At 42.4% G+C, this 13,699-nt stretch overlaps 1 pseudogene; it reads right to left on the bottom strand.

Moving 5' to 3' along the window:
* Positions 1 to 2,399: 2,399 nt before the first annotated feature.
* On the bottom strand, positions 2,400 to 12,443 carry LOC142551321 (transmembrane emp24 domain-containing protein p24beta3-like; annotated as a pseudogene).
* Positions 12,444 to 13,699: the final 1,256 nt, after the last annotated feature.

Here is a 13,699-nt window from a genome sequence, read left to right as displayed (position 1 = left end):
TATCAAATACTCTCTCAATGACGTTCCTGAAGGAAGCATGAAGAAGATTGAACAACTCTGTTGCATTTTCAGGATGACGACTTTAGCCGATGAATTCTTAGATATGATAACGCAAATTTCAAAATAGATCCAAAAATTGACGCCGATTCGGATATCTTCTATACACTAAAAATATTTACGTATCAAAAAATATTTGAAAATCAAATGACCAATAATAAATAACATGTATAATCTTCAAAAATAAAAATATATATGTTAAATATGCAAGTAACATATAGAATCAAATATATCAATACCTTGTCATACATTAAGTATGTTATTTCTTGACAAAATGTCCGTCAGAACATTGAATTATGGGCAGATCCCTCTCACCCACTGAACACAAATATAAATTCTAAATCAAAGTTACAAGCTCCAATACAATAATATTATAGTACTAGTAGCTCCAATACAATAATATTAACAAAACATTAACAATAATAGTACTAGTAGTAATAGTAATAAAAATAATAAAAAGAATTTCATTATTTAGTTTAAAGTAAGAAAAAAATCTTGTACTATCCCTTATTTTTTCTAGCACTGCAAATCCGTTTCACAATCACATCTACTGCAATGCTATTTAATATTTCAAAAATGGTGATACATACCTTTGAAATTTGAAAGCGAGAAATCATTTCTTCTTCATTTATAACGATAACGATGTCTTTTGAAGAAGAAAAACCCGTCAAAAAGAGAGACATGTAGGGTTAATGGAATAAAAGTATACTAAAAGCTCTAGAGTGAGTACTAGATTTTTTTAAAATTTTTTAAGTTATACATAGTGTTTTAAGATTTATACATAAAATATTCTATAAGAATCATTAGAAATCTATCGAAAGTTTGAGACCACTTGATTTTTATAAAGTTTCAAAAAGTCAAGTTTGAATATCACATGATTTTTTAAAACTAATATAATTTGAATAAATAATACTAGATTTTTACGGAGTTTATACAAATTTAAAATAAATACCTCTAAAGTTTCAAAATTCATCTAATTAAATTTTTTTTAGTCTCGTGCCAAGTGTCATGGTAAATTGGCTTTTTTAAAAGTAATAAATGATAACACTATTTTAATTATTTTATTATAATATTTTTAATTAATTTAAATTTATATGAAAATTACTGAAAATATTAGTTTAACCAAGAATCCATGCAAATTAGTCACGTTGCACCACTTGTCGCTTCAAATGCCACGTTTTACGTAACCCATCCTATACAGCTTACACCTATTCTTCCTTCTCCAGCATTCAAGATTCATAATAATCTCAAAAAATGTCATGTTTTCTTCCTACTGCCTCTTTCAATTTCTTGACGAAAGACATCTCCACCAAGATTCCAATGAAGAAATTAGCCAACACCCGATATGGTACCCGAGTATTCGCACCTTTTTCAACCCGTTTAGCCGCCTACGACCCTAATTCTGTACCCGGGAAGTCCCCGCCGGAGATCACCACGCCGCCACCGGTGCCAGAGCCTAGCTTTATACCTGAGGTGCCTCGTACGCCAGGAGTACCGGACTTTGATCCGATTCCATCAGAAAACCCGGCTGATCCACCGCCACTTTCGCCTGGGCCCAACCCAGGCCCAGAGTTTCCCGGTCTACCGAACCCGTCTCCACCGATACCGGACGCTCCACGGCCGCCGATGCCGTCTCCGCCAGGAATACCGGAGGTGCCGTTCCCGTCTCCACCCGGGGAACCGGAGGTGATCCCGCCACACGGGCCGGACGTGGTTCCTCCTATGCCGCCTGGGCCAGGACCGCCGAACCCGGATTATCCCGATATTCCGCCGCCGATTATGGGCTCAAATGGCCTTGTTTTTTACTAGGATCAATGTAACTGTAGTGCTAGGCTAATAAAGTTAAATTATGTAGAAATTTTCATGGGTTTTATCACAGAATTCAAAGCTCAAACCATCTGTTGGGATCGGTAATTGTTTTTATAATTCGTAACCGAGTTAAAAAAACATCGGTCTAAATCATTCTCCACACAACGTTTTACCTTGTTGCGTATTTCATGACTAATCAAAGGTATAGCCGACAAACTCTAAACCATTTGTTAGAATTTTTACGTTTACATTCCCGATATTGTGCTTAATTCAAGCGAATGAAAGGGCGGCGGAATTGTAGTAAATAGCTAGAATAAAAATTTACGAAGAAGTGCATATCATCTTCTTACATAGTTAGAGATTGGTTAAATCGCTTGTATGTAAGCTTTTGTCTGTCTTTAGAATAGAATGAAACAATCTTGGCAGTGGATATATGCTTCATGGGGTATGGCATATATAGATAACCACTAGTCAATCCATCCTTCATTCCGATATCAGGCCCACAAATTATCTAAGATCTCCGTACTTTCGGGTGAAGTTTCAAATAACCAGCTGACTTTTAACTTCAAAAGGAAATAATACATTACTGATGTATCAAGTATGCAAGTATGTAAGAATTCTACTCCGTACAACTGAAAGATGAGCTATTCTTGCTATTGATACATTTATCTTAAAGAAGTTGACTCTATATGTGATGTTCTTAGACAGCGAAACACAAATCTTACACTATCGATTCAGAGGGATCTCATCAAACACGGTTATACGCGATTGATTTGCTGAACAAACGCCGTATATACGCAACTTGGAGTGTGCTTACAAGAGCCAACAGAAGATATTCTCCCGCTGTATAAAATATGACCCGCCTTCTTGTGCTTTCATTTGCTGCAAAAGAAATCCGATGGTTCATAACAAATGGGATGATGAAGTACAATCTCCTCAAGTAGAGAACTTCACATGCACAGGAACATCGATGATGCTTAACCTTTATGGTTGTTCTGCTATAGGGGTCGATGTAAATTTACACAAAGGTGGGGTAGGTGGTCATAATTTCATATTTCGGATGAAACGTTACTGTAATTTACCCGAAAGACAGTATAGAAAGGCCTTACTGTGACGATGACGGGCTTCACGTGCTTTGAAGTACATCTGCTCGGCCGTGATTGATTCCATAGCCTCCCTCAGTTTCGCGATTTTTACATTGATGGGCTCTAAATGTTCTGCAAATGAAGTGGACTAGCAACGTAACTAACGAGCCAGTCAAATAATCATCTGGATTGACCAAGTTGTACTAACTCACGGAAAATTTAGGGTCCGATTCCGGCAAGTGTCACTAATACAGACGCAGGGTTCTGAAATTGTCCTGAGCCTGAAATCACGAAGAAGACCGTTAGAAGGGGGTCAGGAGGATGTCTTGGCGTAGCCCTTCCGACGCTCAAGTCAGTGACTGTGGATATGAGTGAACAGCAGCTAAAAGTGCTGCTGAAAACAATATAGTGAATGAAATAACTGAATACTCAAACTTGATATTTATAGGAGAATACCTGGGCCCTTGATGGGCATATCTTCCATTTGGGCTTGGGATGGGCCAGGGGTAGTGGGCCCATCCATGGGTATCATCAGTCTCCCCCTCCAGAGTCGAACTAATCGCAGGTTCGAAATTCGATTAGTTGTGCTGTCCTCGGGTTACCGGGTGCGAGTTGTGCATTTTCTTCCAGCCGTTCGTTAGTCTACAAAAATTTAGAAACAAATCAAACCACATTCCTGCTTTGAAAGGAAAGATTTGGTTGGACCTCCCCTATAAATAGAGGACACATTTTTATTTCATTCTCACTTCTCCCACAAAAATTCCTCTGCAATTCATTCACCAGCTCTCTCCCATCTACATCTCATCTGCGTGTTAATCCTAACGCCGCTTCATCGTCATCATCACCTCACCGTCATCGTCGTGTACACCCTAGCCACCGCCTCACTTCGCTCGAGCCACCGCCCAACACCCCGCCCGAGCCAACGCCTCGCCTAAGCCGCTACCCTTGCCTCGCCCCGCCACCACCTCACGCGATGCGCCTGCACCGCGCGCACAAGCCCTCCTCTCACCCTGCTTCGCCACCTTCCTTCACCCCTCGCGCACCTCGCCTAGCCAACGCCCAGCCCCGGGCTCGCCTCCTGCCACGCTCGCCCGAGCGCCCCGCTCGCCTAGCCAATGCCCGAGCCCCGTGCTCGGGTCTCTTCGCCACGCTCGCCTGGGCGCTCCGCTCGCCACGCTCGCCTAGCCCCGTGCTCGCCCGAGCGTCCCGAGCTCCCCGCTCGCCCGGCCTCGTGCTCGCCCAAGCGCCTCGCTCGCCCTCACCTCCGCCGAGTCCGCCCGAGCACCCGAGTGCCCCGCTCGCCCAGCGCCACGCTCGCCCAACGCGCACGCGCGCCCAGCACCACGCCCGAGCCACCGCCTTGCTCACTTCGCGCATGCCCAAGGCCAGCGCCTCACTCAGCGCGTCTCAAAAGCGCACGCTCGCCCAGCAGGCCCTCGGCCCGCACGAGCGTGCACCACACTCGCGCTCGTCACCGGCTCATCCTTGCGGCTTTTTGAGTATTCTTTCACGTCTCCTTCGGGTCAGTTCTCTCCTTTTGCTGTTTGATTATCCATAACACATATGTCTTCTTCCGATTCTAAGTCTAGTTCCTCGAGTGGTTCCGAGAGGTCTAGCGAGTCTAGTGAATCTAGTGAGTCTAGCTAGAGTAGGACTTCCCTAGCTGATCCTGAATTTACCCTTGATTCCCATGAGGAGGAAGTCACCACCCACAGTCGTCCTGGTAAGGAAGTTCGTCACGTGACCCAACAAATGAATATATCTGAAGCAGATAACTTATGGTACGGTCATTTGTCATCCCACATCCTTCCTTGTAGCGAGTCAAAACTTAGAACTTTGTGGCACATTCCTCCCTCCCATCAGATCATCATTCCTACCTCTAAGGACCGAACCTACCTAGCTCCCAAGGGCTGTTACACCTTCTTTCAGCACCACATTGATGCCTGTCTTCGTTTTCCCTTGTGCGATTTCTTCCAAGAATTGAGCAAGTACTATCAGGTGCATCTAGGTCTGCTCACTCCCAATGTTCTCCGTTTGATAAGCTGTTTTGCTGTGCTATTCCGGGCACTAGACCTCCCTTTGAATTGCACCACTTTCTCCTACTTCTTAGTTCTGTCCAGATCAAAAGAAGGACCTTTTTTATGTGACTTCTCGGTCTAGTCATAAGCTTTTCAGGGGGCTCCTAGTCATGTTAGGGACTGGAAAAATACTTCTTTATCCAGCCACCCGAAGAATTGACTTGTTATACTGATTGGTACCCTACTTTCACCAAGCCTGAATTTCCAAGGGTTACAAGCAGGATAAGGAGTATCTGAAGATAATGAGTGTACTAGGAGATCGATGCTTTAAAATTCCCCAACTTCTATCTGAAGATCTCCTGTGCCATGCTGGGTTAAGTCCCGCGAAAATTAAACTGAAGGAAGACGCCGGTAGATATTCTCATCTCTTCACCCGTTCTATCTCTTTTTTGCTTATTGTGTTCTTTGATAATATTCTCATTCGGTTCACTGTTTTTATTTGCAGGTGTTAGAATCATGAATGCCGCATTGCTTCGCGAGATTGCGAAAAAGAAAGCTGGGAGTTCATCCTCTGCCCCCCAGAAGTCAGTCGTTCCAGCAGTCACGATGGGCACAAAGGGAGATTGTAATGCTGTTGAGAAGAAGAAAACAGGTTCTTGCTCCACTACTGCGAAGAGACATGCTAGCTCCCCTACTTCTGTGAAGAAGAAGGCAGGCTCATCCTCCTCCGCCCCAAAGCGAGCCTCCTCTCCACCTCCTCCGTCTGGTAAGAAGAAGGCGTCCACTGATCTTAGCCCGTCAGTCCCACCGCATGGTAAACGCAAGATTTCTGAGATCTCAGTCTTACCGGTCTCTTCTCCAGAAGGGTCCGGGTCAGATGAGGGGCCTCCCCCTGAATCAGGGGTACATCCTTTACACACCCCGGATTCGGCCATCGTGGGACGGGGTCCTACTCATCTGGCTCACAAGATAATGTATCAGCTTCCTTCCGACGCGGATGCAGCGTTCATGAGTTCACTGGGGTGGTCTGAACTCGTTCGCCGAACATGCAGCAGTATCACTGAGGTATATTTCTCCTTCTAGTCTCTAGATTGATCTCCAATACATGTATGATTTTCTTGTCATCTTTCCACTCTTGTCTACTTATTCAGGGCATGATGTACATAAGGGAGTTGGTTGAGCGCGCTAAGGTTGGGCAGAGGACCACGCGAAGGAGAACCAGATTCAAGAGTGTGAGCCTTTGGTGTGTGAAAACCTTGGCTTCCTATTGTATTCTGATTGTGGATGAATGCAAAGGTTGGGCAATTGCCCATAAACTATCGTGTTGCTTACTTTCTGCAAGTCTGCGTAGGCTTGCTTGGCTCTTTGAGTTCGATAATCCATTAAATACCTAAACACAAGTGAACGAGAGTTGGCTGATTGAATCAGTGCGTTGATTCAAGCCTCACAAGGGCGATAATCTCTAAAAAAGTTGTTGTGCATTAGTCCCCTGTGACAGTTTAGTGCGCTCAACCAACTCCCCTATATACATCATGCCCTGAATAAGTAGACAAAAGTGGAAAGATGACAGGAAAATCATACATGTATTGGACATCAATCTAGAGACTAGAAGGAGAAATATATCTCAGTGATACTGCTGCATGTCCGGCGAGTGAGTTCAGACCACCACAGTGAACTCATGAACGCTGCATCCGCGTCGGAAAGAAGCTGATACATTATCTTGTGAGCCAGATGAGTAGGACCCCTCCCCACGATGGCTGAATCCGGGGTAAGGATGTACCCCCGATTCAGGGGGAGGCCCCTCATCTGACCCGAACACTTCTGGAGAAGAGACCGATATGACTGAGATCTCAGAAATCTTGCGTTTACCATGCGGTGGGACTGACGGGCTAGGATCAGTGGACGCTTTCTTCTTACCAGACGGAGGAGGTGGAGAGGAAGCTCGCTTTGGGGCGGAGGAGGATGAGTCTGCCTTCTTCTCCACAGCAGTAGGGGAGCTTAGCAGGTCTCTTCGCAGTAGTGGAGCAAGAACCTTTTTTCTTCTTCTCAGCAGCATTACAATCTCCCTTTGTGCCCGTCGTGACTGCTGGAACGACTGACTTCTGGGGGGCAGAGGATGAACTCCCAGCTTTCTTTTTCGCAATCTCGCGAATCAATGCGGCATTCATGATTCTAATACCTGCAAATAAAAATAGTGAACCGAATGAGAATATTATCAAAGAACACAATAAGCAAAAAAGAGATAGAAGGGGTGAAGAGATGAGAATATCTACCGGCGTCCTCCTTCAGTTTAATTTTCGCGGGACTTAACCCAACATGGCAAATGAGATCTTCAGATAAAAGTTGGGGAATGCTAAAGCATCGATCTCCTAGTACACTCATTATCTCCAGATACTCCTTATCCTTCTTGTAACCCTTGGAAAGTTCAGGCTTGGTGAAAGTAGGGTACCAATCGGTATAACAAGTCAATTCTTCGGGTGGCTGGATAAAGAAGAAGTAGTTTTTCCAGTCCTTAACATGACTAAGAGCCCCCTCGAAAAGCTTATGACTAGACCGAGAAGTCACATAAAAAGGTCCTTCTTTTGATCTGGACAGAACTAAGAAGTAGGAGAAAGTGGTGCAATTCAAAGGGAGGTCTAGGGCCCGGAATAGCACAGCAAAACAGCTTATCAAACGGAGAACATTGGGAGTGAGCAGACCTAGATGCACCTGATAGTACTTGCTCAATTCTTGGAAGAAATGGCACAAGGGAAAACGAAGACCGGCATCAAGGTGGTGCTGAAAGAAGGTGTAGCAGCCCTTGGCAGCTAGGTAGGTTCGGTCCTTAGAGGTAGGAATGATGATCTGATGGGAGGGAGAAATGTGCCACAAAGTTATAAGTTTTGACTCGCTACAAGGAGGGATGTGGGATGACAAATGACCGTATCATAAGTTATCTGCTTCAGATATGTTCATTTGTTGGGTCACGTGACGAACTTCCTTACCAGGACGACTGTGGGTGGTGACTTCCTCCTCATGGGAATCAAGGGTAAATTCAGGATCAGCTAGGGAAGTCCTACTCTGGCTAGACTCACTAGATTCACTAGACTCGCTAGACCTCTCGGAACCACTCGAGGAACTAGACTCGGAATCGGAAGAAGACATAAGTGTTATGGATATTAAACAGCAAAAGGAGAGAACTAACCCGGAGGAGACGTGAAAGAATACTCCAAAAGCCACAAGGATGAGCCGGTGATGAGCGCGAGTGTGGTGCACGCTCGTGCGGGGCGAGGGCGTGCCGGGCGAGCGTGCGCTGTCGAGGTGCGCAAAGTGAGGCGCTGGCCTTGGGCGTGCGCGAAGTGAGCGAGGCGGTGGCTCGGGCGTGGCGCTGGGCAAGCGGGACGCTGGACGACGTGCGCGTTGGGCGATCGTGTGCGCTGGGCGAACGTGGCACTCGGGCGCTCGGGCGGACTCGGCGGAGGTGAGGGCGAGCACGGGGCCGGGCGAGCGAGGCGCTTGGGACGCTCGGGCCAGCACGGGGCTAGGGGAGCGTGGCGAGCGGGGCGCTCGGGCGAGCGTGGCAAGAGACGAGCACGGGGCTGGGCGTTGGCAAGGCGAGCGGGGCGCTCGGGCGCTCCGACGAGCGTGGCAGGAGGCGAGCCCGGGACTGGGCGTTGGCTAGGCGAGGTGCGCTAGGGGTGAAGGAAGGTGGCGAGGCAGGAGGCGAGGCGAGAGGCAGGGCGTGAGGAGGGCTTGCGCGCACAGTGCAGGTACGGCACGTGAGGTGGTGGCTGGGCGTTGGCGGGGCGAGGCGAGGGCAGCGGCTCAAGCGAGGCGTCGGCTCGGGCGGGGTGTTGTGCGGTGGCTCGAGCGAAGTGAGACGGTGGCTAGGGTGTGCACGACGGTGACGGTGAGGTGATGATGATGATGAACCGGCGTTAGGATTAACACGCAGATGAGACGTAGACGGGAGAGAGCTGGTGAATGAATTGCAGAGGAATTTTTGAGGGAGAAGTGAGAATGAAATAAAAAGGTGACCTCTGTTTATAGGGGAGGTCCAACCAAATCTTTCCTTTCAAAGCAGGATTGCGATATGATTTGTTTCCAAATTTTTGGAAACTAACGAACGGCTAGAAGAAAATGCACAACTCGCACCCGGTAACCCGAGGACAGCACAACTAATCGAACTTCGAACCTGCGATCCAGTTCGACTCGGGAAGCGGAGACTGGTGATACCCCATGGATGGGCCCACTACTCTGGCCCATCCTAAGCCCAAATGGAAGACAGGCTCATTAAAGACCCAGGTATTCTCCTATAAATACCAGTTTTGAGTGTTCAGTTATTTCATTCACTATATTGTTTTCAGCAGCACCCTTAGCTGCTCTTCACTCATATCCTCAGTCACTGACTAGAGCGTCGGAGGGACTACACCAGGACACCCTCCTGGCCCCCTTCTAACGGTCTTCTACGTGATTTCAGGCTCAGGACAATTTTAAAACCCTGCGTCTGTACTAGTGACACTTGCCGAAATCGGACCCCAAATTTCTCGTGGGTATCACTATTAATTATAAGGATCAACCATAAATTAGGAAACATGATATATGAACGAACCATCCTTGGCGAGGTCGTGTTCTGATGGAATATGGCCAACATGAATGTAGAAAGAGACTGATTCTGGCGTAGAATGAGGATTATGGAAACAGAATTTGTACATCCCACTTTTGGGAGCATGGAAATCAAATTTTCCGTCCGATGTTCCTTCAATGTGTCAATAACATCGCCGGCTGGAGATGTGATCTGTGTATAGAGAAGAAATAAACATGAACAATTCAGATCAAACTATTTCATCAACATTAGATAGATACATGCTGTATTTTTGTTAAAACTTACAAGGGCACAGATAATATTTAGAGAAGCAAACAAAGCTGCAAAAGAACAATTCGTAAAACCGACAACAATATACAGACCGAACCCCAGCCAGGTCGTCAATTTTATTCCAAATTTTTAAAAACTGTGTCAGTTTTCGCAATATATTATTTCTATCTAATCTTTAAACCTTAGTTTGAAATGAAAATATTCACATATTACAGGAGCAGATTTATTCAGAACTGGATGAATCATTATAACATCATAACTAAGGGTGTAAACGAATCGATCCGACTAGAAAAAAATTTATTCACATTCGAAATTATCAAATTCGGTCCCGGCTAGAACATGTTCCAACTTTTTTTAAAAAACAAAATAGAACCTAAATTATTTTTGTTTAATAGTTCGTGAGCTGCTTGCAACTATAAAATTTATTAATATAATACTATACTACAAAGTAAACAAATATATTTCGATCCTTTCCAAGTTTCAAACAAATGTTTGAATAGCTCGCATATATATTCAAATCTTTTCGAGCTGAACACGAACTTGAGTTCCATTTCAAGCTGAATTTTAGCAAAAAACTTAAAACTAGTCAGGCTTCAAATTGAGCTTGAGCTCAAATATATCTAATTTGAGTCGAATTCAAACCTTATAATTTTCTTTATATTGGACTCGATTCGGTTCGTTTACAATTCTAATTGTAGCTAATTAAATATCATTCCGCGAAGCAAATGAGCTCCAAATGTTTCATTTTCAGTGCGTTGGGGTAGAAGAACAATCCCTTGAATGAACCAACCAAATTGTCTGTACCAAGCCTTGATCCAGCTCCTTTAAGCAAAGAGATAATCCACGTCTTTCTTTCTTTTATAAATATGCATGTCATCTTATTTTTGCTCAACGGAGCTAGATCATATTCCGAATCAACAACAGGTATGCTCACGAGAGGTAAAAGGAGCAAAATTCTAGCAATATGAATGAATGAGAAAAATTTCCTTAAATGGTGAGGTGTTTTATGAACAGAAAAAAAATTTCCCCGTTTTCATGTATGCTGACATTCGGAAAAGCACTCATATTAGCTGTGCATCACAGGAAACTAAAATATCAAAGGAAATGGAAAGTGTAGTTTAAGATATTCTAATTGTCATGCACACCAGAACAAGATAAAGAAATCTATTTGTAAGTTCATCTCTACACAACCAAATAACACGAACCAGAAGCAACCCATATCTTTTATTGGTAATTTCAACTTAAATTCTTGATTGGTTTCTATTTTCTAACTCATTCCAGAACAGTACGAGCTAACTCCACAATTTCTCTATTCCTTCCTCCAAAAATATCACAAAAAAATGGATGAATCATTCCATCTCATCGTAAACTCAACAGAGAAACTGAGACTGCACTAGATTTGCTTATCGAAAAACAAACTATGTTCCAAGAAGTTGTCAGAGAGCAGGCTGAAACTTGAGATGCCCAATCTGAGGAATATATGGCTACTGAACTTTCTCGAAGAACACTCGAGTGTCAAAGTACAAGTGGTAAAATCTCAATTACACCAGATAAACACAAAAAATTACTGAAGCAAGTTAGCAAACTGGTAAATGGAAAAATACTAGAACTCGCAGGGCTCCACTATATACGAAAGATTATGTCCCAAGTGATGATCAAATACAAGAAAGCAGGAAGTGTGTTGTCAATTACCGCTTAGATTGTTGAAGCCTGTCGTTTAATCAGTCATTGAGATGGCTATGTTTACGGTTCATATTATTTTTCGAAAACAAGGAAAATACCAGAATCATTTTCACGTCTCATCTTCTTCCTTTCCCTTTTCTATTTCTCATTCCTCCTCCTATTCTCTATTATATAGTATTAATTTTGTTGGTGGAATTGAAAGCTTGATTAAACTGCTAAATAGCTGGCGCCTATCTTGCTCAATCTACGAGTAATTTACTGATTTCACTCATAAAAATCTATCAGAAACTGACAATAGGAAGGGGGAATATAAAGTTAAACAACACAATTTCATATCACATTTCTGATTTCTTAAACACAAGCTTAATCTCAAATTATAACTAAATCATTAGACCCATAAAACCAGCTGAAAACTACCAAATCGAATCTGCAACTACTAAACCCTGACATGACTCCAAAAATTAAATAAAAACCAACCAATTCACTAAACACAGATCAATCCAAAACCCATAAAGAACAGATAAAAACCCACAAAATCAATCAATAACGTTAAGAAAAGTGTATTACAGTGAAGTCAATGCCGGGATGGTCAGAGCTCCAGAAGATATCATGATCTACAACAACGAAACTCCCGGAAACTGAATCCCCCTCGTTGAATACGTATTCATACAGGCACTCGAGGTTGTTTACGGTTATCGAGAGGCCCGATACACGGCTCGCCGGGTCCAATAGCAGCAAGGTCAACACGGCGCACGCCACCCCACAACATCTGATTCCTCCTCCCCTCACCATCAGTCAAAATTTCAAATTTTCGGAGCCACAACTCAGATTCTTCTGCGTGAAGGTGAAGCTAAAGGAAATCTTTTAGGATTTTAGGATTTTGGATTTTTTTCTTAGAAAAAATTCAGTTGGGAGAGTCGATAAATAGTCAGCCTAGGCTACGAAATTTCATTTGTGATACGAATTAATTCTACCGATATTTACAATAAAATATAATATACTTTACGTAAAAAGTAATAGAGCTTTCCTTGCTATATAATATAAAATGTTATCCGTCCAAACACCAATTTTATTAGGAAAATATCTTATTCATGATATATATACCTCAATTTTGTGAAAATAAAATATATAATATAATGAAATAAAGATTCAAACCGATATTTTGATGGGAAAAAAAAATATTGGCCATATAATTTTTTGGATCGCATCAAACCATATAAATTTAAAGAAAACATAAATATTTTTAATTTAACTACAACTTTAGAAGTTGTAGTTTCCTAATTTTTCAACATTTTATCATCTAACACATAATTTTTTTTGTAATAAAACTAGAGTACTCAATCATAAAAAAATGTTTGATATTTATATAATTAACCTTTGCAGTGAGTTATCCACCCAAAAAAATCGATGATTGAAATATAACGTTTAAGCTGACGTAATGTTTCCACGGATACAATAATGTTCCACGGATACAATCCATCAATGTCACTTAACTAGTATGATTATTAGATCGCATCAAACCATATATAAACCAAGCATATGCGTTTATTAGCTTGTTTGATGTGCTTGCCAAGAAGCGAGAGGAAATACAAAAAATATTATAGTCGAAACAAGTTAATAGAATGAGCTGATCTACAACCCGTCATTTTGATAAATCGAGAGATCGTTAAATCATTTACTCGATAGATCTAACTCATTTTAACATCTCTACCGAAAAATCCATTTTGAGACAAATCATTACGACCATGAGATGTATAATTTTTTTTTACCACGAGTATGATGTGGAGTAATTTTTTTAAAAAGATGGCAATGATTAAGTTTGTTGTGAAAAAGTAAAAATTTATGGTAAAAAGTAAAAATCTCAAACTCTCAAAATTTACCAAACTATACACTTTATAATATTTTTCTCTCTACTCAATTGTGATTTTCTTCACAAATGAGAGATCTATTTATATGAAATCTTTACAAATAATCCAAAAATAAAATACATCATTACCTACATCATCACACACTAATTTTCAATATTTACAACTCTTATTTTCAACATTCAAATATTCAACATTCAAATATTCAATACACACATTTTAAATATATTTTTCAACACACCCCCTTGTGATGATGATCATAATGATTGTTTTCATTACGTGTTTTTATATTGCCTCGTTAAAAACCTTACTAGGAAAAACCCAGTG

Source organism: Primulina tabacum, chromosome 7 (genome assembly GCF_025594145.1).
Source record: "Primulina tabacum isolate GXHZ01 chromosome 7, ASM2559414v2, whole genome shotgun sequence".
In the NCBI taxonomy this organism is placed as follows: Eukaryota; Viridiplantae; Streptophyta; class Magnoliopsida; order Lamiales; family Gesneriaceae; genus Primulina; species Primulina tabacum.
Note: the sequence above shows the minus strand (reverse complement) of the source record. Positions and strands in the feature narration are given on the sequence as shown.